The sequence below is a fragment of the Camponotus vicinus genome, unplaced genomic scaffold (genome assembly GCF_025532165.1).
Source record: "Camponotus vicinus isolate PSW18456_S1 unplaced genomic scaffold, iyCamVici1.0 SCAF_9, whole genome shotgun sequence".
Classification (NCBI taxonomy): Eukaryota; Metazoa; Arthropoda; class Insecta; order Hymenoptera; family Formicidae; genus Camponotus; species Camponotus vicinus.
Genome location: NW_028141981.1, coordinates 15,511,766 through 15,536,407, shown reverse-complemented (window position 1 = coordinate 15,536,407; position 24,642 = coordinate 15,511,766). Strand labels below are relative to the sequence as shown.

Here is a 24,642-nt window from a genome sequence, read left to right as displayed (position 1 = left end):
TGGGCGCCCACGGGGGTGCCGCCGGCGCCCTTGCCGCTCCCCGTCCCCGTCCCGTGTTTCCCCCCGTTCCCGGTGGAGGGAAACACTCTCTCGGCACCCTGAAGGACGCAGCACATGCTCGTGCCGCCTCCCCCGTCGCTGCCCTCGACGCCACCACCCTCCTCCTCCGCCTCCGACCCCCTAGAACCAGAGCTTTGCAGGCAACCTATTGTGACCGAGCTTTTGATCTGGCGCCAGGCCTCGACCCCTTTTTTTAAGAGGGGGTGACGACCCTCCCGGCAGTCGGTTCCTCTTGTTCGCCTCTTCCGGCAGGCCCCGGCAGGCCCGACGTGCTCTTCAAGATCGACCCTTCATCCCTCCTACTGTTTTGTGCGTTTACAAGTGTTTCTTCGGTTGTTAATCGCTGGATTTAATGATTGACGAGCGGTAACGCTTCGATTGACACGATGCTTCAGCGTGTGTCTTCTCCGAATTAGAGGCGAATAATAATTTGTTGATTCGAGACACTGAAAATTGATTTCGCTCTATTGTAGACAGAATAATTTAATGTCGTTGCAGATTTTTCGTAGGATGATTCGTGAAGGAAAGTGGAAAAATCGGAGAAAAAAAATGTAACTAATAATGAAACTTGGGACTAACTACGTTACGAGATTATTTGTACCAAGAGATATTACACAAAGGGAGAAATCACATCTGGATTTCGATGATGTAAAATTTCGTACAAACATAGAACGATGCCGGTATTTCCCTTCAACATAACTGGACTTAGTTTGTGAAACGTACAAACTCATCACCAATTTCCTGTAACTGCATCTGGCGCACCAATTACAACCATATTTCATTTGCTCGCTACGTGCTGTGCAAATGTAACTATTCGTTCTAATATTCGTAATATAATTCTAAATTTAAACATTTAATGTTTAAGATATTTATATAAATATTTTTGGTAAAATTCCTAACACAATCATCCTATTCGACATAATAGAAATATTCATTCAAACTTATGATAATTTGGGAAAAATTACTCAATAATTATAATTATAAAATTTTACATATACCTATATATATATATATTGTATTTCATTTTAATTTGATTTTAATACAACAATGATTAAATTTGATTTATGAATATAACAATTCATTATATTTTTAATTAATTGTGTGTATATATATATAAAATTAATTGTTAATAAATATTATAAATTGCATTAATTAATAGTATATATATGTATATGTATATATAATTCAAATTAATTAATTAATATAACTTAATATAATTTAATATAACTTAATATAACTTAATATAATATAATTAATTAATTTATATATATAAAGTAATTAATTAGATATTACACATATATGTAATATAAGAATTGTATTTTATGTAATATTGATGTAATATATATTATATAAACTCATTAATGAAAAGTAACATAGCATTTACAGCTTTGTTCTATCAATCTTTTTCTCTCTTTCTCTCTCTCTCTCTCTCTCTCTCTCTCTCTCTCGCGTTCTATCATAGTTTCACAAGTAAATTATTCAGATAACAGGCTATTTGCAGTCTGGCAGGTTATCGAGAATGCGAATGTACGACGTCGCAACGTGAAGTCGAAATTCGATACCGCATCCATTCCGTCAATCATAGCTTTCGTACTCATTTCTTTTGTTTACCCGTCAGAACATATCTGCACGGCGCGACATTAATGAAGACTAATGCGAAAGTCGGAATAAAGTCCGGTCGATCCGGGCGCGACTATCTCTACACATGTGAATCGATTCCGACAACATCCGTAAAAAGCTTCCGACGCCGATGGAGATTCGATCAATTCGGCCATTGTACCGTAAATACAAACAAATTAAAAGCCGCGTAATTCGTTATTTATCGACGCGGCTTTGTAATTGACCGAGACTCGATGATTTATCGCAATCGTCCAGACCCTTTTCGCCGGGGTCCGATCTGTCCCGTTCGTGTCGGCTGTCTCCGACGGAAATTTACGAGCGATATGCTGTCGAAACGCCGGCAAAACCATATGGTGAGAGCGACCCTTGGATGGTGCATCCCCACGAGAGTGCGATCTATTTGGTCGCGAATGTTCGTATTGTTAAAATAGCTCGGGACACGCTTGAATTCATGAATTTACACACACATCCGAATCTTATTTCTTAAAAATTTGGGATAAAACGCGACGAACACGACGTTTCCCAATTTATATAATATTGTCATCTAAACCAGAATTCAAAGACTATTAGTGTTTCTCTTCTTGAATATAATATTGCCAGTTAATGATAAGCAAATTAGGTTCTGATTATACTTTAAGGATATTGCAGCGGCAGCATGATATTTGCGCGATCAAATTAGCATCTTATTTACTCTTTAAATATGCTGATCTAACTCTCTGAATTAAACTTGGTACATTTTCCCAGTATTCCAGCATACAGCCGATGCGGAAATAATAATTAGCAAATTACGGAACCGCAGATCATGCATATTGATTGCATAAAATGCATACATATTAATTTCCTGACCGAGAAATGCATCAAAAACATATATTAAATCTCTTTCTCTCTTCTACGATATTTTTACTGCCCTCTTAAAAATTCTTAATTACAAAGCCACATTTTCAAATCGAAAGCTAATAAAATTTATGATAAAAATATGATGAAATATACAATGAAATTCGCGATATTTTGAGATAATAACATTTCTGATACGAATTTGTGCGAGATAATAAAATTTGTCCCAGCTTTAAAACGAAGCGATCTATTTTATTTAATCTTCCCATTCTCGTAGCAGGTCAAATGTGTGCAAAGGTCGCGATATAATTCTTTGCGAGGCGCTCTTTAACAGATTTACTTGAAGAAGGCGGAGCGGCTTTGATAGAAGTCTTCCAACAAATTTTCCTCCGTTAAGAGTGCGTTTCATGATTTTGATATTTGAAAATGTAACGAGAAACATGTCTCTCTCGTGAGACCGCGATGAATAGTTTTGGGACAGTATTTTTCAATGTAACACAGCACCTCTTAATTGATTATAAAATTAATCAAACTAAAGAATAGAGAAATTTTCTTCGAGTCCACACTCATGTAAAGTATATGCTCTTCTCGTTTGAATTTCAAGAGCGAATTTACTCGGATATATATACACAAAAAATTTATAAATATTAATCAAAAGATGTTTTTTATATATGTATAACGTATATATTTCTTATAACTTTGTTTGATAGTTTGATGAGATTCAATAATCGAAGCCTCTCTTCTTATGATTGAGATTGGTTAAGAAATTCTAATCTACAAGATTCTAAAGTATATTTATGTAAACCAAGTAATATAAGTAAAGGATAAAAAAAAACTTAAAGCAATATTTGATACAAATAATATAAAAAAAAAATTATACATAAATATTCTAACATTAATAAAATAATTTTCTCAGCTTTTTAATCCTTGGTAGATATAATTAAACGCAAATAAATATGTATCTTTTTAATTTCCTCTATTGAGAGAATTATTTGAAATTTAAAGAAATTGCGAGAGAAGAAAAGATTGTTTTATATTATTTACATAAAAATACTTTCAAATTCCGTTTACGTGATTGTGGTTCCACGAATTAATAAAAAAGGCAAAGAAAAGAATCAAGTACGACGTAGACGAGAAGAACAAGAGAATAAGGGCTTAAATATTTATGGAATACTCCAGCACAGAACGATTCTCGATGTGCGATACGCAACAAGCTTGCAAAAAGGTGGATGCATAAATAATAACTAACACCTAAGAAGTCGACGAAATGCTCGAAACGCGCAAATATACGCAGATGAATCGAGAAGGGCAAGAAGAAGCAGTTCCCTTCTTTCGAATGGTCGCGAAACGAGCATAATCCGTCATTAGGATGCGAAATAACGCGAGGAACAAGCGCACGCCGACAGAGTAAACACGGAATTTAATATTGCAGAACCGCGATGCGCGAATGCAACATTACCGGTATAAAAATATCGCGAAATTTCCGCGCGCCCGCACCCGTATGCAAATAGAAATTCTGTTACGTTCGCGATCAGCGTATCCCGATCTCGTCCGATCGGATACAGAAAAAAAAGGTACAAGCGCACGTAAAAAAAAAACCTCAAAGCGCCGAGCGATACCGCACGAACTAAATTAGCGATATAATATATCGGGAAATATATACATAAATTTTATAATAACATTGATCAATATTTAAGCAAAATCACTTTTCTGCCGTAATCAAAATAAAATAAATGCGTACCATAAATGAATTCAGATATATTATCAAGCCAAATGTTTCTCTGAAAATATAATCTATTACAATAATTTGTTTTAATTTTAATATTAAAAAAATTTAATTTTAAAATATTTTCTCTTTCCGTGAGTAACATTTGCATCACTCTCATGTCACGTCGCATGTGCATTTTCCGTGCAAAACGCGCGTAAATAATCTATAGAATATATACTATGCCATTAAATACTCTAAAGGCAATATTTTCCAATATCATAACATCTATAAAACATATTATGATAAAGTATTGGTGCATTGTCGGTAAAAAGGAAAAAATTAATTCTCCGGGAAATGCAGCAAATAAAAATAAAAGAACGATAGAATGAGAAAATAGACGTCAAATTTCCAAAGGTGGTCGGAGGGAGACAGAGTGTAAGCCGCGATAAAGAATACGGTGGCCGTTATTAAATATTTATAAAACGGTTGTGGTTTTATAAGCGCAAAACGAGCGTATATCGAGTGACTCGTTTCCTTGTGCATCTCATAGCGCGACTCGCGCGTAAAACCATGATTTCCATTTAATGTCTCCATGAATACACGATCTCCCTCTCGGTGCGTGCGATGGCGGCGGAAAAGCGGATGCAGGGAGGAAGAAAAGAGCGCTCGCGTTCGCGAATCCGTCGACTTTTACATGCACTTTCGAGATGCGCCGTTCACGAGCATATCGGAGCGCGTTGCATTATTTCGATGTCGTAAAACCGACGTCTAGACCCTTGAAACGGTAAAGGCTCGTAAAAGCCGAACGGAAACCGAAGAAAAAAAGAAGTATTTAACGAGAGCGGAAATGTTCCGTGAAGTTGCATCGCGATTTCGTGTAATTCTGAACCGCGAAATGAATAAATGCCTAACTCTGCGGAAATGTGTGAAAAATTCTGACACAATTACTGTTCGTTAATATCGATGCGAATAATATAAGCATAAATAATGAATAATATAAGCATAAATAATGAATAATATAAGCAAAAATAATGAAAGTATGATCGATATTGTTATTAGAACGAAAATTTCAAGTGCTAATTAAAAATGTCCTAATAAATATGAAGTGAATAGAGCTTTAAATTTTCAAGAATATATAATCTTATGTAATTTTATATTAAATAATAATTTTACGTCACGCATATAACAATGAAAGTAAGAGAGAAAGAGAGAATTCTGAGAATAGAGTTGAGAAAAAACGCAACAATGTAAAACTCGATAACATATATTTATAATAGTCGATCTATAAATAATGGTTAACGATTTGAAAAGTAAAATGAGGTCAGAAATATGGAAAACGTGGAGCATGACGTTCAGTCTGGCATAAATATTGTCAACGAAATTATGAAACGTGGAGCCTGCGATCGGCAGCACGCTTCATCTTCGCAGTCGATATCAATAGCGCTCCGATTTTGGCGGATTTGTTTGACCCATTCTTTTTTTTCCCATGCCAGTCATTAATTGTCTGCAAAATATGATCGATGTACTTGTGCCATGGACAGGCGGCTTATCCGCGCAAAAAAAAAAGGAAAAAAAAATGTCATTCGCGATCGACGTTTATGATCGACGTGCGAGGACTCGCAATGAATATCGAGGATTCTTATTTATCATTCATCTCTGACAGCTTCATAATACGCATTTCGTCCGCGCGATGCTTATGAGAACGAATTCCGACATGAAATAATTATATCCTACACTGAAAAAAAAATTCTGGGTAACTCTATGAGATGCATTTAGTAATGCATTTTTTTAAATATTTAGTTTTTATCATCAAGTATGATAATAATAACAAAATATTTAGTAATAGTTATAAACATTTTCCAAAAATAGTTATAAATATTTTACGTTTAATTGAGTTCACTAAATATTAAAAATAATTAAATAATTTCGTCTTAATCACCTATACGTTTAGTTGAAACTATTTCACTACAGCGGTGGGTAACATTTATCAAGTTTGGATTATTATAACCAAGCCTTTTTTTTAGTGTATCGCTTGCGATCAAAATTTATAATTAGTTAATTGCACATTCATCATACGTGGTCTATGATATATATATGTATTATGTTATCGAGCTACAAATTATCTCATTAATTCACAACCAGTATAATAAATACGATTTCTCTCTTCCTATCTTTATTTCTCTTAGTGAGAAAGATATATAATAAATATAAAACGATTTAATATATTTAAAAACCGAAATATATAAATTCCATACAATTTTTTGTTCTGACTTAATTCTTTTTCTTTTCTATCCAAGCGCAAAATATTTCAAACTTACTAACTCGATCTTACTTTTTTATTCGAACAAAATATTATCAAGACAAGTGCCAACAGAATCACGAGATATGATTGAAACGAGAGAAGGAAACACGCGGCTCGCAATAAATAAAGATTATTTCCATAGAATTTCATGGAATAAATCATATAAATAAATCGCACATAATTTCAGTCTCTCTCTCTCTTTTTCTGCTCTACATTTTTCAACCATCTTATTCTAAGAAAAGGAAAAATGCCATATTTTGATGAATGCTGCATCTCGTAAAAACCAGTAAATCTCCAGTTCTCAATTTTATTTTATTTTTTTTTCCCGAGAATTTCTGTATTACATGTTTTAAAGGATATTCAGCCGTATTTTTCACGGCATTTATTATTAAATCACGTTTACTATTAAATTTTCCTCGACAAATTTTATTTTAAAAAAATCTCTATCAAAAAAGTTATCTTTATTCTATTCCTAGAAAAGAGAGTTATAACAAAACTATCAATATTGAATCGAATCTTACAATTTTGACATTTTAAAAGTTTTATTATAAAATCTCTTTTTTATTTAAAAATATTAATTTCTTTTATCAGAGTATAAGTATCTGAGCCCCGGATCATAAAAGAAAATTACAAATTTCTAGACAAAATTTAAAAGTATCTAGAAAGAGAGAAACTTTAGGAGAAATTTTTGCAAAGCTATTTGAGAAGATCTACCCCTTCAAGAATACCCGACGACGGTGGGTTTTTTTTTCGTGGCGACGATGCGGACGAAAAGGACATTTGTTTTCGCGTTAGAGCCGATGGAAAGTTGTCGTGGTCGCGACGCCGTGAAAAATACGGCTGAATATCCCGTTCACATCTTCTCGTCTCCCACGAGCCGCTTGTCGCCACCTTTTTATAGCTTGTCAAGAGTAAATCCCCAATGCATCCTCCTCACGAAGACGCGATGAATGGGAATAGTGTTTAACGCCAAGAAATTCTGTCGCGAGGAACCGTGGTGTGACAATCTCTCCCACGTCATTCCCGTCGCGATGCGCTTATTTTGCGAGTATCGTAAGTAGAACAAGATGAATGTCTGATGCGATGGAGCATTTGCTACTGCGCGGATAACGGTCTTGTCGGTCTTGTCTATTCATGAGTTTTTTCTTTCCATTCCTGGGAACGATATTGGACAGCGAACCTTACACTCGATCGAGAGCGACGCTAAATTGCTTTCATTAATGACACATTTACTTTAAAAAAACGCTAGTTTAACATAGTACGACGAATTACATTAATTTTTATGTATAATTTTAAAACTACGATGAAACAAATTTAAAAAAAATATTAAATACATTTTAAACGATAAAAGAATTTATTATGATTAATTATATTTAATTAAAAATTAATTCGCAAATTTTTAAATTTAATAATTAAATTAAATTTTGAATAATATATTTAAAACCCTTGACTGCTCTAATATTTGATTTTTATGTCACATAAATAACATGAGCATTCGAGATTGCGAACGTTTGTTGATATAATAAACTATGTTTATCTTGATACACATCACGTTCAATATTGTTTATTGATATTATTTGCCGAATTTTGTAAATTTTTGCGAGTCTCCGCATCCATCAATTGTGTCGACAATGAATAATGAAAACGCGCCTGAAAAAAATGTGGCGATAAAAGTGTGTAAACCCGACGGGTGTTATTCCCGTTGGCGCGCGTTTGTGTAACACGCTCTTTAATTTGGCTGACGTTTAGTTCGCCGTTGGGAAAACAGTTGTTTCAATTTATTCGGCCAACGCGAACGATATTGCTATACCTAACCTGGGACGTTCGTCCGCATTGCGGCGCGGCAGGTGCAAAATGGAAGTAATTGAATTCCTTTAAATCGCTTTAATTGCACGTATCCGTCATTACCGTGAAAACGGAAATAACGACGGGGCGCGCGAAATATACAACACGTCAAAATTGCGATCATCGCACGCAAAATGTCGTTAACTTTTCGTCCGCGCGAAAGGCTCGACGATTAATACTCGCATAATTGTCAGTTGCATAATTCGCGAGGATCATCAATTTTCGCTAAATATTATTTTAAGGATATCGGGAAACTCATTGCACATAATGTCGCGTTACAAAAACCTTAATTTTCAGCTTTCTAGCTAAACAATTATAAACCATCATTACAAATACACAATCAGCTTATTTTCTACGAAAAATATTTTTTTCGTAGAAAATAAGCTGATTGTTTTTTTACATTTCAGCTTATTTTTTACGAAAAATATAAATAATTCCAATTTAATATTACGGTAAAAGCAATCACAACAAAAAAATAGAAACAACAGCTGATTTTGCATGGTATCCCTAAATTCAACGGATAATAAGAAGGAGTCGCTCGCATGACAATCTCCTGCGCGTGACAATTTCATTTATTATAATAGTTTTCTCCGCATTATCCGGAGAGTGTAATGACATTACAAGTTACTTTACGCGAATCGCTTTACAGGTCCCGCAATAGATGCGGCGGTTCGCCGAAGGCAAGACAAAAATCATAACTTTCGGTCGACTGCTCCGCTTCCACGCGATCGTAAAATCCCGACCGGCTACCTCGGTCTTTCCTTTCGTCGTCGTCTTTCTGACCTTCCCCACTCTTCGACCCCCTCACGCACCTGTACACGTAATTGAAAACGAATTGCCCGCGGCCGGCGGTTAATTTAGCCATTTTTCCGCTCGCGAGTTTCCTTCCCAGCCGCTTCAATGCGGTACAAGCGTTGTGTTTTATCGTTTTCCCGTGATTCCTCGTTATAACCGTCGCATGCAATCGACGTCGACCAGCTGTTACTAGTCCAGAGTTGAGCTCGTTTCGTTTCCGACATTTCGACAATATCAACGACGAAACGTATATCTACTTGCTTGTTTTATTAATATATTTTTTGTCCACGTTACACATATGTCATGTTATATTTTTATCTGTTATTCACAGAAGATTCGAGATCCAATCGATGTTTGTAGATGATGCCAGGAAAACATACGTTATATACTTGCAATAATATTACTCTTGTCCATATTTTTCTTTCAATTTATTTAATTATCGTATCGTGACAACAATACCATTTCCGCACATTGCCTGTTTTAAAGCTTTTGTAATTCATATTTTCGCGAATTTTGCAATTATTTTAGGTTGTTTTTTAGGCGATATTAAATATGAGTGGCAAATTTAAAATTCGTTATATTTCTTTTATCGATTACGTCCAGAAAATTTCAGTGCTCGAGTAAATAAAATTCAGCGTAAACTCGAAGCAGACGTGAAGTTCTTGGTGTATCACGGAAAAGATAATAATACCGGCACGATTCCATCTCAGAGGAAACAAGTTACGTCCTAGTCACTGCATGGGCACTGTTATCGCTGCAATTCCCAAGCTGCAGTTACCATCAATTGCAATAGTCAGCATTCTCGATACTGGCAGAAGCACGAGATGCGCCGAGAATATTCAATACGCGAGAAGGAATTCTCACGATCCAGGAATCATGTTATTAAATACGAATCGCCTTTAATTGATAACAAATTAATAATGGATCGAATCAACGATTGACTTTTTAAGATCGTTAAAAAAACATTTGAAAAAGTATTATTTATAGCTACATTTAAGGCGAATTAACATTCGTAGCAAAAAAATTCATATTATTCCAATTGAAATTGCGAGATTAAAGCAAATTAATGTCATGTTAATGATATGTAATTGAGCACTCTCGTATAAAAAATACGATGTCTCTTGTGTGGATTATATAAAAAATCTTATTTATCGTATTTTTTCTCTTTATAAACGTACACGAAATTAGGGAAATGAGCATAGCTCTACACCGAGTCACCGCCGATTGTAATTGCTAATTAGAGCTGTAATTTACATTTGCAACTCTGCGAATGTAAATTCAACTTAAAAAAAGGAGTTAGAGATTACACGAAGGTAGAATCGTGAATCGTGTAATGTCGAGACAAATGCGCGCAAATATCACTTTTCGCGTATATTGGGATGTTATTCTGGCAAATGCGCGTGTTTTTGAATGCAATCAAGTCGTTCGCACACGGTTCACGTTGAGTAAATATGATCCGAAGCTCGTTTGCGCGGCAACATAGTCGCAGTTTACACAGCATCAGAAAGAAATTTTTTCCAATATCAATATCCATCAATGGCAAAGTATTATCACATATAACTAAATTTTTTTTATTTAATCTATCTTTCGCACAAACGAGACGCAATCAATTACCGGAGATTCTGCAATATTTTAAAATCATGTAGTGTCTTATAAAAGTTTTTACAAGAAGCGCTTTCTTATACAAGTTTTTCAAGAAGCGAAGCTTTTCGAAAGAAACATGTCCGATTGTTTAAAGTACAGTCAAGAATTAAATGAGGTTCTAAACAAAAATTTTAAAAACAGGAGTGTAAATATAAAAAATGTATGTAATTCTAAATTATATATATTTCATTTACATGCTTTCGATTTTGGTTGCCGTGATATGAGAATGAAACTGAACGAGAAGATTGACCGAGGAAAGCAGAAATGTGTGATCGCAAGAAGAGGACCCGGAAAATTTATAAACCTCTCTTCTGGCAAAGAGGATCCAACGAACGTGATCGCGTTGAGCAAGCTGCTGCACCATTAGGATTAGATCGGAAAAAGAAAGACGATGGAAGACATTAATGCCGGCGAGGATTTAGACACATACCATGAGGAGTTTCTGTCTCGCATTCCTTCCGTTTTATGGCAAGTGCAGAATTTTCGTGTCACCAGTAGAACGATAAATTGATACGAAATGCTTTAATACGACGGATTATCATCTCTACAGCCTTTACTAAGCTACTAATAAGTATCATATCAAATTGTCCTTCCGCAAATATACACACAAGCATATATTAAATTTGAAAATCTCAAGAAGTCTAAAGAATTATAATATAAAATTGTTTTAATCAAGCTACAAAAGATTCCAGAACCTTTGACTAAAATAAAATTATAACAATAAGATAACGAACTTTAAATTTTCAGCTCATGTTTCAGATATTTGTTCTCTCTTTCCCTTTTCTCTCATATAATACAACTAATATATTTATAACGTTAAATTTAAAATTATATATCGCGTAATTATTTCTGGGTAATAAGGTACAAGGAAATTAAAATTTACATTTAATTTTTTAAAACATAAATATTGTACGAATTCTCTAAAGAAAAAATACCAGAGTAAAAAAATCCGTTTGAAGTTAGGCCCTCCAAATATGTTTATAATAATTATTCAAATGACGTATAGAAATTTAATTAATAATATAGAAATTAATTTTTTTCGAAAAAATATTGGATAATAAAGAAGATATATGATAAATATTACACGGGTAGGCACAAAAAAGAAAAAAGTAAAAAAAATAAACTCCAAGCTCTCCCTCATTTAAAAGCCTAATTAGTTTGGTCACGCAATTAGTAAATTAGTGGTTAATGCAGGGGAGAATTACAAATTGCCGAGTAGTAGCTCACAAATTATCGTCGGCACGCGAAATATTTCCGCGATTTTTCGACCGCCAGAATAATCGTGAATTTCATATTCACATTTCATACTCACATTTCTCACATTATCATATCGTTGGCATAAATTAAATCTCCTACGATTCTATGAAATTAATTAGTTTTTCATGGTACTTGGACAATTATGCAAATTTATACACTCTAATACTGTATAAACTAATTTATAAATTTTTTATTTAAATTCTGGATATCTCGACGATGAAAATTGAGAAAAATAATGTAAATTTTCGAGAAAATTTTGGAATTTTTTTCAAGTCTACGTAATAATTCTGCGTCGATATATATGTGTTGTGAGTGCGGTTCGGTTGTATATGCATTCGTAACATAAATGGATACAACGTAAAAATAACATATCAATATACATTTTTATATTCAATATATTTTTGATATTCACCGTGAAAGGTTCAAGTTAAAATGCATTTGCATTTGCAACTATATTTTTCTTTTTTAACTAAAGTTTAAGTCAATATCATATAATCCGGACACTCCAATTCGATACACGGTCCAATCAAGTTTGCTTCATATTTTTATATTTATATCGAATTTTCAAATAGTTATCTTGTACTGCTTCTTCAATATTCGAAATTAAAAAGTAGAATTTATCTTGTTTATTTTTAATTCGTTCATAATAGAATCATCCAGATATGTTATTTTGATCTTTGATTTTCAAAAATACTTTTCAAAAATATATCGAGAGCTCTAAAATAATCTTAATTAATGACACAGAAATAAAAAATTCTGGAAATCACTTTTATTTACTTATCGCTCTAGAGAAGGATATGTAAAATTCTTTCGGATCCTCTCGATTGTCATCCTTTGCGAATAACACTCGGGTGCTTTCACTCTGGCACATCCCCCGGGATATTAATCGAGAACGGTAATGCGTGACATTATTGCTCCACCGAGAGTCGAAACGGTGTTAAGCGAAGCCCCGAGGTTCGAGTGTCGCGCCTCCGTTATTAATGCCGATAACCAATACTAACGAGTTATCCCCGAGACGGTCCCGCTCTCGCACAAACGGCACATTATAAACGGTTTCTCGTGACATTGAATAATGACAGTTGTTGTTCGGAAACGCAGGAAATCGAGCGGCATGCGGCTGCATTTGCGCTACTGTCGCGTACTAACGCCAATGTTATTTTAATTTGACAGGGAAACGCAAGCCCACGAAGTGCAACATCGGCAACGCGTTACAGCGTCGGCTTCTCTTTCTCTCTCTCGGAAAGAGATGTCGTAAATATCGTCAGAACGCGAGAGTTTCGAACGCTAAATTGAAAAGCGATGACTCGACGAAGGTGTACATGTATCGCAAAATTTGTTTGCACGAACCACGCGGACGCGCTTCCATATCTGAAAAAAATTATTTCTTGTCGCCACTTATAAATTACAGTAATGAAAAATAAAAGAATATTTCAGAAATAATCAAGATCCACGTTACGTTATATAAATTTTAATTTCTTTACAAAAAATTTATGGTATATGTCCGTCAATACGTATTGAATCTATCGAATAACGGATATTGAATTTCTTTCATTGTTTTTATATTTGTTTAATTTTATATGTTTTTAATATTTGTTTATTTCATATCGTTTACGTATCTCGTAATCGCGATTTATTTTTTTTTAAATTTAGCTCGCAGCGTAAGAATTACAGCAAATGAATAACGTCAAAATATATTTATAGTGTAAAGTTGTGTTTAAAAAAACGTGACTTTATTAAAAAACTATTATTTCGATCTGTAAATTAAAGCTTTCATAGATTCGCATTTTTCTCTTAATATTCACTTTGTCACAAATAGATTCATAAAGCGAAAATAAAAACCGTAACATATTAGAATATTATAAAGTGCTGAATGATTACAGATGAAAGAAATAACTCAGATTATAATAATTTCGATCTGGCAAAGATTTTTTTAAAAACTGTAGAACTAAAAAATTTTTATAGTCTTCATAGTGTAATATCCATTACAGTAAAATAAATAATTTTTTGAAGATTAATTTATAAGAGATATCTCTGTACAAATTTATGCAACGAATAAAATGTTTTCTTATTACAAGAACAACTTTGATTATTGTAAAGACTAAATATATTCTGAAAAAAATAATCCGAAATATAATATATATTGCATTGTTTCCTGGTGTAATTCTCTTTTATCGAATATTTTATCGAACAGATAATTCTTCGCCCCCGTGCAAAATGACAGATGTTCCCTGAAAGTCGCAAAAGATCACCGTATTGGCGTATACGCGATGCGCGCGCACGCAATTTCTGCTCTATGGTTTTCGAATGAGGAAACGAACTGTTTTCCTGTCTGAATCAGGATGTAGAAATCTCGTTTCCGATCCGTTTCCACAAGCCGTCCCTTAGGGACGGTTTCTCGCGGGGTGAGAACTTGAGCGAGAAGAGTGTCTGTATCGTTCAATGGAAAATCAAGAGAGTATCACTTCCGGCTCTATCCCTTCTTCACTCTTGAAATCGACCATCCCAATTCTTTTCATTTTTTTTTTTTTGGGGCGTTCTCGATATCTGCGATAAAATCGAACAAGTGTATCGCGCTTTGTTTCCCTTTTCCTCGATAATAAATCAAGTAAATTACGAAATAACTAGTTACTATTGACAACAATGTTTCTAATGAAGTGAAATCACATTGAAAAACATTGTAGCCCGATATTTAGCCCGGTATCGCAAAAAATGGAGCATCGTGATCAACGCGAACCGCGAAGATAAATAAGCAATTCGTACAATTTAATCAAAGCTGATAAATTTGACCGGTTCGCATTGCCATTCCGATGCAGAGCCCTTCGTTAACAATTACAATGTATAATACCAACCACGCACGCGTGCGTCGTTAACGAATTTCATCTCTAATTGCGAGCCGTTTCGCTTGACATCCGTACGCAACATTATTCCATAGCATTGCATACCAAAGCTACAAATTGAAAAGCATTAACGTGGCGGTGAGCTTTTACGTGCTGAGTGTTTCGCAAACGTGCTTTATATCGAAATTTGCGACCGCGAAAACAACATGCGGATATTTGCGAGAATAAACAAACTACAAGGATGCAGTTATCAGCTAATTAATACGCCGATGATGCGTATCGAATAAATAATCCTCTACAATTGCAAGCATAAAGAAATTAAAGAAAAATGCACCGAGGAATTTTTTTTTAATTTATAAATTTACACGAGAGAGAAAATGATGCTGTTCCCATTATCGCACAAATAATGCGTGCAATACCTCTCGCACTGTCTTCAGAACGGATGTACGAGTATCCTCATTAACCACGCGCGATTATGTCTCCGACTGTTTGAACGATGGGCCATTAAAATACTCACGAATAGAGCGCAGGAACCCGCACACATCCATATGTATACACGTACACCAGCGGATGATATAATAACGCGGATTCGCATCGAATGGATGCTCCGTTCGCCGTCCAATTTCCAGAGAAGCGAGCGTTTACCTGGCGAACTCGCTGAGTAATGGCAGGAACCTACTCGAATTAGATTAGACGGAGTACGCTATCGCGAAACGCGGGGCTCCATCTTAGTAAATCATTTGTCGCGAATGTGGCGGAAACTCCATCGACATCCCGCTCTTCCTCCCTAATTTTAATCATTCGATCCCCGCGGAACATAACTCCGCACGATGTAATATTGCATACAATACTCGCGCGCGCGCTCGCGTGTCCTCCGGAATAACATACGACGAAAATTAGACCGGCGCGCGTGGAACTAGGAGCGATGAAACGTCAGTGCGTTACAACGTGATACATGACTGACAGTTCCCAGAGAGATTGCTTGTCGCTCGCGTCGCACAATGCCGGACATGCTGCTGCCACCCGCGGATCAACTTCCGCCTTTTTCATGGTAAATGCGCGTTGGTCGACGTGCAGGTACTTCCGCTTCACCTGTTTTCGAGCTCGCTCGAATTTCGGAAAGAGTTTCTGTTAATAAATGAAAAGATTGCACCGCAAAACACGCACGGCAGATGAATAAGAGATTTTAAACAGAAATAAAGTGTAAATAATTTGAACAATTTTTTTATAGGGTTTATGTAAAGAATAAAGGTATTCAACGAAACGGTAAAAAACGTCCAGGGGTTTCTGTTTTGTTTTAAACTACATTTCGCTAGCAAAGCTCTTCCAATTTTCGCATCTTTTATTCATATTTTTGAAAATATAATTTGAGAAAACTACAATACATGACTTTTGCTTTATATGATTTATCTTATTATTCTACGCAAACCTTGCAAATAAAAGTATACTTACAAAAATGCAAATATACATTTCATTCAGTATGCAACGTTTCTAAAAAAAATCCACCCGGATCATCCCCGATGGAACAGTAAATATCGAGCACACAATGCATCAAAAATCGCGAACCGCTCTGGATTTCGTTAAAAAAAAAAAGAAAAAAATAGAAAGGAGGATAGGTAACTGAAGAGTATCCGTGATCTCGCCATTTTTCGCGATTCCGAGCGGTCGTTCGAGAAGCTATTCGTATTTTTATGGGGTCGCCGCAAGGGCAATCGCAGCTTAGTGTAATCCTGATCTCCACGCTCAGTTATATACACCGTTCGATATACATACATACATACATACATACCGACGTCACTGAAGGGGTAACTCCTGAGGGCGGATAACTGTTGCTTTAGCATTTTCACCACCGTGGAATATCTCGTAAATTCGGTGCAGCGCGTCTTGCCACGATAACATCGGGAAACCATTCTATTATCCGACGAAGCGACGTGTGTGTGTGTGTGTATATATATATATATGTGCACGACATACGTGCCTTTATGAAGTTGTAGCTATTCTATATGATCCAAACATTTCTGTTAATATTAGCGATGTTCCGTGTTCCATTTCGTGTTAATATGACGTATATCGCTCTCTGATGAATGTGTTGAATAAGGTTGAAGTAATTTATAAATATAAAAAGAGAGAGGAATTTAAATTTTTTTTCCTTGAGAAAATTTAATCCAGAGTCTCTCATATATCTTTAATACATTTTGTACATGTCGTATATTTTGTTAAAAATTGAGTAGACTTCGGAATCTTAGACTTCCAATTTTTATTCAGCTCCTAAAGCCCGATACGCTGACGATATTTATTTCCTACCCGTTTCGATACATTTAGTCGAACGATTTAAGAATATCTGACGCAAATCCTCGAACGTTCCAAAGTCGAAATCCTCGACGCGACGCCTGATCCTTCGAGAGTCACCTTCGTATATTTACAATTTCGATTGTTCTCTCGTTGCGAGTCTCATTGTAACTTTCTTTTGATCGCTCTACGTTGTGGTCTACAAATTAAACTGCGACATGATATCGAATCATACTTTTCTGCCCTCTCAACTTCTCTCTATGCGATGCGCGCGTTATTCTCTTTGCCGTAAATGAAATCGCTTTATTGCGAGACTGCGCTCCGATTGACGACATCGAAAGCAAATTAAATACCAGCCGATTCATGCCCGGTTTTTCCGGAAACTATTCGCGTTTATAAATAATTTCCTATGTTTTAATCAGGTAAAATTACCGACAACGAATAATCGGTATTCAAGTGAGTGAATTGATCGATTAAGATTGACCGATAATAACCGATATAGAATACGAGAAAGAAAATTCACGCGTTATATATAAGATTATTAGAATTTTTCACCCGGAACCTCCAATTCGGTCTTCAAAATTCAATAATATAAATATTCAATTCTATCGACAATAAAGTGATATGTAAAAAGCGTAGAAAATATATTTCGATATTATGTTGCCGTGGTATTATATACAATTGTGGCGCGAAGTAAGATGTTTGATGTGAAAGACATATTCAAAATGCTGGCTTCGTGCGAAAACATCTTGCGGATGAAATTGAAGAGTAAGAGAAAAATAAAGTTAAATCTCTTTGTCAAAACTATATATATAATCATATTCAAATAATAATATAATAAAACATTTAATAATTTTAATCTTTGTAATTATAAAATAAAATGTCGAAAAACTGAAAATTAATTTTATACTATATAAATAATATTTATAATATATATTTATATAATAACATTTATAATAATATTTATAATATTTTATTATGAAAATAAGATACATTTACATGCAAATAATCATGACTATTAACGCCATTACACATTATTAATATATTAATAGTTAAGATGTGTGAATTTCTAGAGATCCTATTTGATCGATTCGGATGGTTTCTTGCAGTATCTAATTATAAATTTTACATCATTCGCGTAATCATGATTAATTTCTGTATATAATACTCAAAGGACGTTTTTCGCTCGTGTCAATACGTGTGATGTAACAGCAGCCATAAATTCGCCGTGATAACGATCTACGAAATCACTCCGCGACGTCGTCGTGTCAACAAGGGGCGGCCCGAGGGTGTCCCGAGGGAAGCAGAGGCTATTAACGGAATACCGAAATTCCATCGAAAACTTCGGCGCCGCTAACTCGCTCGATTATGAACGAGTTCCTCGCTTCGTCTCCCCCCGGACAAGAAGCGACTGGCAATTCCCCGCGTTCGTCCCGCAGGAACCCATAATCATACGTAACGCCATCTCCCCCATCGTAGTTCCGAACTGTATCCCGCGTTTCCACGCCATGGGACAATGATACGTTAAATTCAGTCGAGTGACGACGAGCGCGAGGGGGGGGGAGAAAGCGGGGAAACCCCGTCTCGGATTGCTCCCGCGACTCTCGAATCGCTTGCAAATGCGTTCGAGAATGTAACGAACTGGCCGTCGCGAATTTTTGCAATGCAAATGGGCAACATCGAGATTTCCGCGACGTTCGTCCGATGTTGGCGTAATGATCCGCTATGCAAAGTATCCCGGCTCCGCGTCCCATGAATATTCCCCGTAATTCCAATTATTGTCGTGCCCACGACTTCCTTCGAACGACATCACGAAATCAATCGCGAAATGAATGATCAAATGGTGAATCGCGAAATTCTTCCGCTCTATTAATCCGACATTCGTCCGCTCGGATGCACGATATCGTGAGAAACGATAATCGCACAATTGTAGAGTACAGTTTGAGAAAGGAGACTGTATTGCAAAGGAGGCTATATATGCATTTTACGTGATCTGAGTTAAAAACGTCGCGAATTTATGAATAATCTTTTTTTAAGTATGATATCAAATAAATATACATGACGTATCTTCGTGAACGAAAGCATATTGAGGATATGTAGTAAATGAGGTACAAGTATTAAATCGATATCTCCCCGTATTTTATCAAAAATACAAATTGCGTGATTAATTTTTCATCTTTTAAATTGTGAAAAATGTGAACGAAGCGTTGTGATTTACATATATTGCTTTCGTTAATTAGTACAAATGTCCTACTTTATTTAAAAATTCGAATAAATAATATTTTAAAAATCTCAAATCTTGGCAATATATCGAGATATAATAATAATTGCAAATTGAAAATATGACTAGATGCATATATAGTTTTTATAAAGCAGACAGAAGGTTTTATATTTGCGGAATAAGATCACACACGCGAATATTACGAGCGAACTCTAGAATAACCCCGCATTGCATTTTTTACGATCGTCACACGAGTATAACGAAAAGTTATCTTTTTTTACAACGGTGCGCTTTAGTACATTAAAGCGACATATGAGGTGGATATACACATACACATGAAAAATATATATTTTCTCGCGACATGAATATTTCAATTGTTATTTTTCAAAGCAGCTGCAAAACGAGCAAATAACGCACACGAAGTTCAAAAGCTTTCTTAGAGATTAACGGACATTTAAAGCTGCGCAAGTGAACGTGGGAAATAACGGAACTCTATTTTGAATTAACTCGATAATAAACTCACAATATACATTTGCGTGTAACTATAATTTTAACTTCTTTTCTCTTTGTATGGCCAGCAACGCCGACGACAACGCAGCATTAAAAACAATGGTGATTTCGCCACGGAAATTAATTCAGCATCCGTCGCAGTACTTTTAGAAGCAGAAGTTATACTCGGAGAAAATCCGCTATGCTCTCTAATTTTAATTACTACCATAAGCGCCGACAACGGTTTTCTCGAATATCTACTAAAACTTGGAATTTTCATTTTCAGAAATTACATTCATAAGTCAGCGCATCAAAAGTCTGTATTATTATTATCTGTACTTATTATTCCATGTGATTACAAAATTTACACGATACAAATTCAACAAATGGTATTTATTCAACAAATTAATTTTTAATTAAGATTATATCTTTATTCATTTATCCATGTATAAAAAAAACTATAGCGATTATTCTAATATAATATTATTATAATTATTCTAATATAATATTCTTATAATTATTCCAATATAATGCAATTTTATACATATGTATAAACCCTGTGCGAGCGAGAGATGTTTAATTATGATGATCATTTAATATGATTATGTCATTAAAAATGAAGAAACCAAAAAAGGTACGATATAGACTTAACTTACTATAATAACTCGTGGAATTAACGAACCGACGCTAATGCAGGTCTAAAAAGCACGCTGAATTTCGTTGCCTTCGAGGGAATATAAAAGTTCACTCGCCGTCCGTGAAGAAAAATATAAAATGAACTGGAGGCGGAAGAAAGAAAGAAAGATTGAGATGAAAGAGGAAAGGGCGACGACAAATCCGTTCCCCGACGCACCTGAGGCATTGCCCGATCTCGTGAATTTCGGAGTGAATCGCGGAGGCTTAAGGGAATCCCGGGCAATATACCGTCGAGAGATGGAAAAGTGACGCCGTGGATACATATATTCCGTTTATCCTTCATGTCTATCACGCGAGAGATGAATAAAGCGCGAACTACAAGCCGAAAAATGTTAAAATTCCCAACTTTTTCATCTTCTTTAGTATCTGCATAACAATATGTTAACGATAATTTAGAACGAAACGACAATAGAATGTTTAAGGAATATGCTTCTTCGATAAATTTTCAATACATATAATTTTAAATTTCTTTCTTTTAAGATCTGAATAAAGCAATCATAAATAGTAATAAAGAAGAGATATTTTTTTCAATAATCCTCTTTTTTAAATTTCGATCGCAGGTTTTAACGCGACACGCAGAGAATTCCAATCAACTGGAATTCGCTTTTTATTCATTGACTATCATTTTTTGCCGAGGCAAGCTTTATTGACCGTGTATGAATTTTTACATATGAATTTTTAATTACATTACCATGACACTGCTATTTTTCTTCAAATAATTAAGTTTTTTATTAAATAACGTCATTAAAAATCGATAAAACAAACTAGTTTATGAAGTAATGACATTTGTCATCTAACGTAGCCTTTCAATTTCATATCGAAAGACAAGATGTTTAATGCGAGCTGCGATCTAATTAGAAAACGTATAATTAATAAGCTTTCGCTAATGGCAACCGTAAATTTCTGCGCGTATGCGCCGGGAAACCTTACAAAACATTGGCCAAAGCAAATTTAATTTTCTAGCTTACTCATTAATTCATGTATAATTAATATGTGTAGTAAAGCTATAATATGCGCGATGAAAATTTCTTCTAATAAAGCAGATTAACGAAGCAATTTCATTTATGCACATGTGGCAAAAGCATTTTTCTTAAAATTTACATCTTATATATTTGTTATAATATAAATATATGTGAAATACATCAATTGAGTGCAATCTTATCGAAAGATTTCGGAACTATTTTATTTGATGTTTTGCTTTCGAGAAGATGTCTACGTAGAGATACTCAACTTTGAGTAGCAAACACGCATAATGCGCGACATCCGCGACAGCGTCTTCCACTTCTTCGTCTAACTTCCGTTCGCGCACTTTGTATGCGCGTCACGACAACTTCGATATACATATATTGAAGAAAAGATAGACGCACCAGCGACGGGCGTGACGAGAGCGTAAAATAGTGTCATCTTATCATATGCGCGAATATTACATTACGCACTTCTCTTCGGTCATTTTACTCAGATTTTCTTTCTATGCAAAAGTCGATATGATGCGAAGTAAAATAAGTTTACGTTTCAAGCCTCTTCGCATTTCGATTCGCAAGATGATGGAAGCGCATCATATGCAAAACTAATATATAACTGACGACGAGAACGAAATGGACAAATATATATAAGTATTGTGATCAAATTTATTTCACACTCTTAAAATTGAAAAATAAATCTCTGCATAATTAAAGAAATATAATTCTTAAACTTAATTATCAATCGTGGGAAAGCTCAGATGTTTAGTTTTAATGAAATTATTATTTTAATATTACATCTTACATTAAAATATCTTTTATTTATGCTTCAATTCGATTAACTTATATTTATTTTAGTATATATTATTCTTTTACTTTGAAAATATATATGTATATATACAAAGTAGGAAAATGTCAAAGTAAATTCTCACGATGTTTCTGTTAATTTACACAACCCCATTTTCGTTGAATTCCAAAATGTCATCAAAAATTTTAATTAAAACAGCCGTGTTTGTAACACGTTCTACCGCTGCAATATATTTAGCATTTAATTAAAGACAAATTCGTGGCCCCGTTCGCTATTTATTCGCCAGAATATTTAAGCAATGCGAAAGTTATCGTAATCTCTCGCCGAATAAAGCCTTTTCCGCTTCTCGTCGCTTTTCCGAATGTTTCACGGAATCGATAAATAGTCGTCGGACGTAGATTTAAGATTGCGACTCGTAAATTCAGTTTTTCATCGTCGTGAATTTTGAACAGTCAACACTCGGCCAACTATACCGAGTGAATAAGGGGCGCAAACTCGTGGCAAGAAAGTTCATCCTTTTATCCAAAGTTCGGCCGTTCGTTAATCGCCCCCGTGGAATCACACTGAAACCAGAAATGCCACCGAGCCGGAAAATCGGTCGCGATCAGGCCTTCGTCGGCCAAAAACGACGAACGGCCAGACTCTGTGATTATTGGCCGATTGAAAATCATCTCTTTCGGAAAAATGGAATATCCACGGTATCAACTTTTCCACGCGGTCTAATCTCGCTCCTAATTGAATTTCTCCGAATTCCTATTCGAGGGAAACACGCAGAAAAGTCCTGATAGATCTCCGCGGGGCGAAAGAAAAGGAATCGATATCTGAACGGTGGGAGGAAATGGAAGACGGGAAAAAAATGGCATGAGAAGATTCCATCCGCGTTCGTCCATGAGGTGAACTTTGGCGATTTAAATTCCACCTGGTTGGATTGCTTTGATAATCTCCTTTTAGTATTAAATGCCGATAGCTCCTCAGTTATTTCCTTGATATCTACTTCAAACATCGAACATTTTACGAGATGTGTCAAGTATGTATCCATGTTAGATTACTAGTGCAAAAAATATAAGCTCCTATTTTATTCAACAAATATTCTACATCGATTAATAAAACTCTACAAAAATATTATATAGACATTTTTTGTATGATTAAATAGATATTTTGTATGATATAATAGGTAATTCTATTGCACATTTTCAAGTGAACATCCGCGCTTTTACCAGAAAATTTACGTTCAAAATCGTATATTGATACATCCACTCGCGCATACGTATTCGATATATAAAAATTACTGCAAATATCGAGAGTATCGCTCCAAGTTTGCAATGTGCGCGGCCTGTCACTCGTAAAAGTGTATCGCGATGTCGAAAGTATAGCGCTCGCACAATCTACGCGCGGTCGAGAGCGTAGATTGCGAAAAATGTCGAAAAGTCGAAACACCGAGCGCACCGATTTCGGTGGCATTCGTGTCAAATGTTCTGGCAGCTGTTGAACCGAAGCGTTTCGCTATTGGCAAACGGTAATCACGTTTCACGAGCAGTCACACGCGATATATATTCATTCCTCTACATTTTGAGATTACTCGATTACATCGTTGCGCGAGAGGACTCATCTAAATCTTTCGTAAATTTCCAGCATTTACAACATACACGATTCAAATTCAAAAATGCACGGAAACAGCGCTACATTTTTCAAAAAAAAAGAGAGAGAGAAATTAGAATTATCATGTAATTTCTCTCACATTAACGCGTTTCGCGAAAAATTATATTCGCATTAGTAAAGACATAATCTCGATTTTAATTTATAACAAGTATCCTAGTAACAGAGAGGGATTAAGAGATTATGCGGATACTAGGTAGAAACTAGGTAATTTTCAAAAACTTTGTAAAATGCAGCTATTAAGACAATTAAAAACAAATTGCTTTAATGTTCTTAATTCGACAAATGCGATTTAAAAAGCGTGCGCAAACATATATTCATTAAAATAAAGCACAGAATTTTCTTTATTCTCACAATTATGAGCCGTAGTTTGTATCTAGGAGCTAATCCTATTTCCGTTTTCATACTATATGCACTGGTTTTATGGCAACTCGATCGTCGTTAAAAGTTCGACCGACAAACGACAATTACAATCCGCACCCGGTCGGAAGGTTTGATCTCGTGCGAATTTGCACGCGCGCAGCGTGGTGTCCAAAATGGGGAAAAAAAAGAAATACGTGAAATCCCACAGCCGCGGGAAATGGAGTCGCCAAACTCGCGATAAAAATCATTAACCCGACGA

At 35.3% G+C, this 24,642-nt stretch overlaps 1 protein-coding gene and 1 long non-coding RNA gene across 9 annotated transcripts in view; both read right to left on the bottom strand.

Moving 5' to 3' along the window:
• The window catches only part of LOC145976882 (uncharacterized), a 247,049-nt gene that overhangs the window by 121,686 nt on the left and 100,721 nt on the right, over positions 1-24,642 (bottom strand). The window lies entirely within an intron of this gene.
• Positions 388-24,642, bottom strand: part of LOC145976897 (uncharacterized) — a 34,420-nt gene continuing 10,165 nt past the window's right edge. The window contains exon 3 of the long non-coding RNA XR_014440344.1: positions 388-506. This is a non-coding gene — a long non-coding RNA (uncharacterized LOC145976897). The remainder of the gene's footprint in view (positions 507-24,642) is intronic.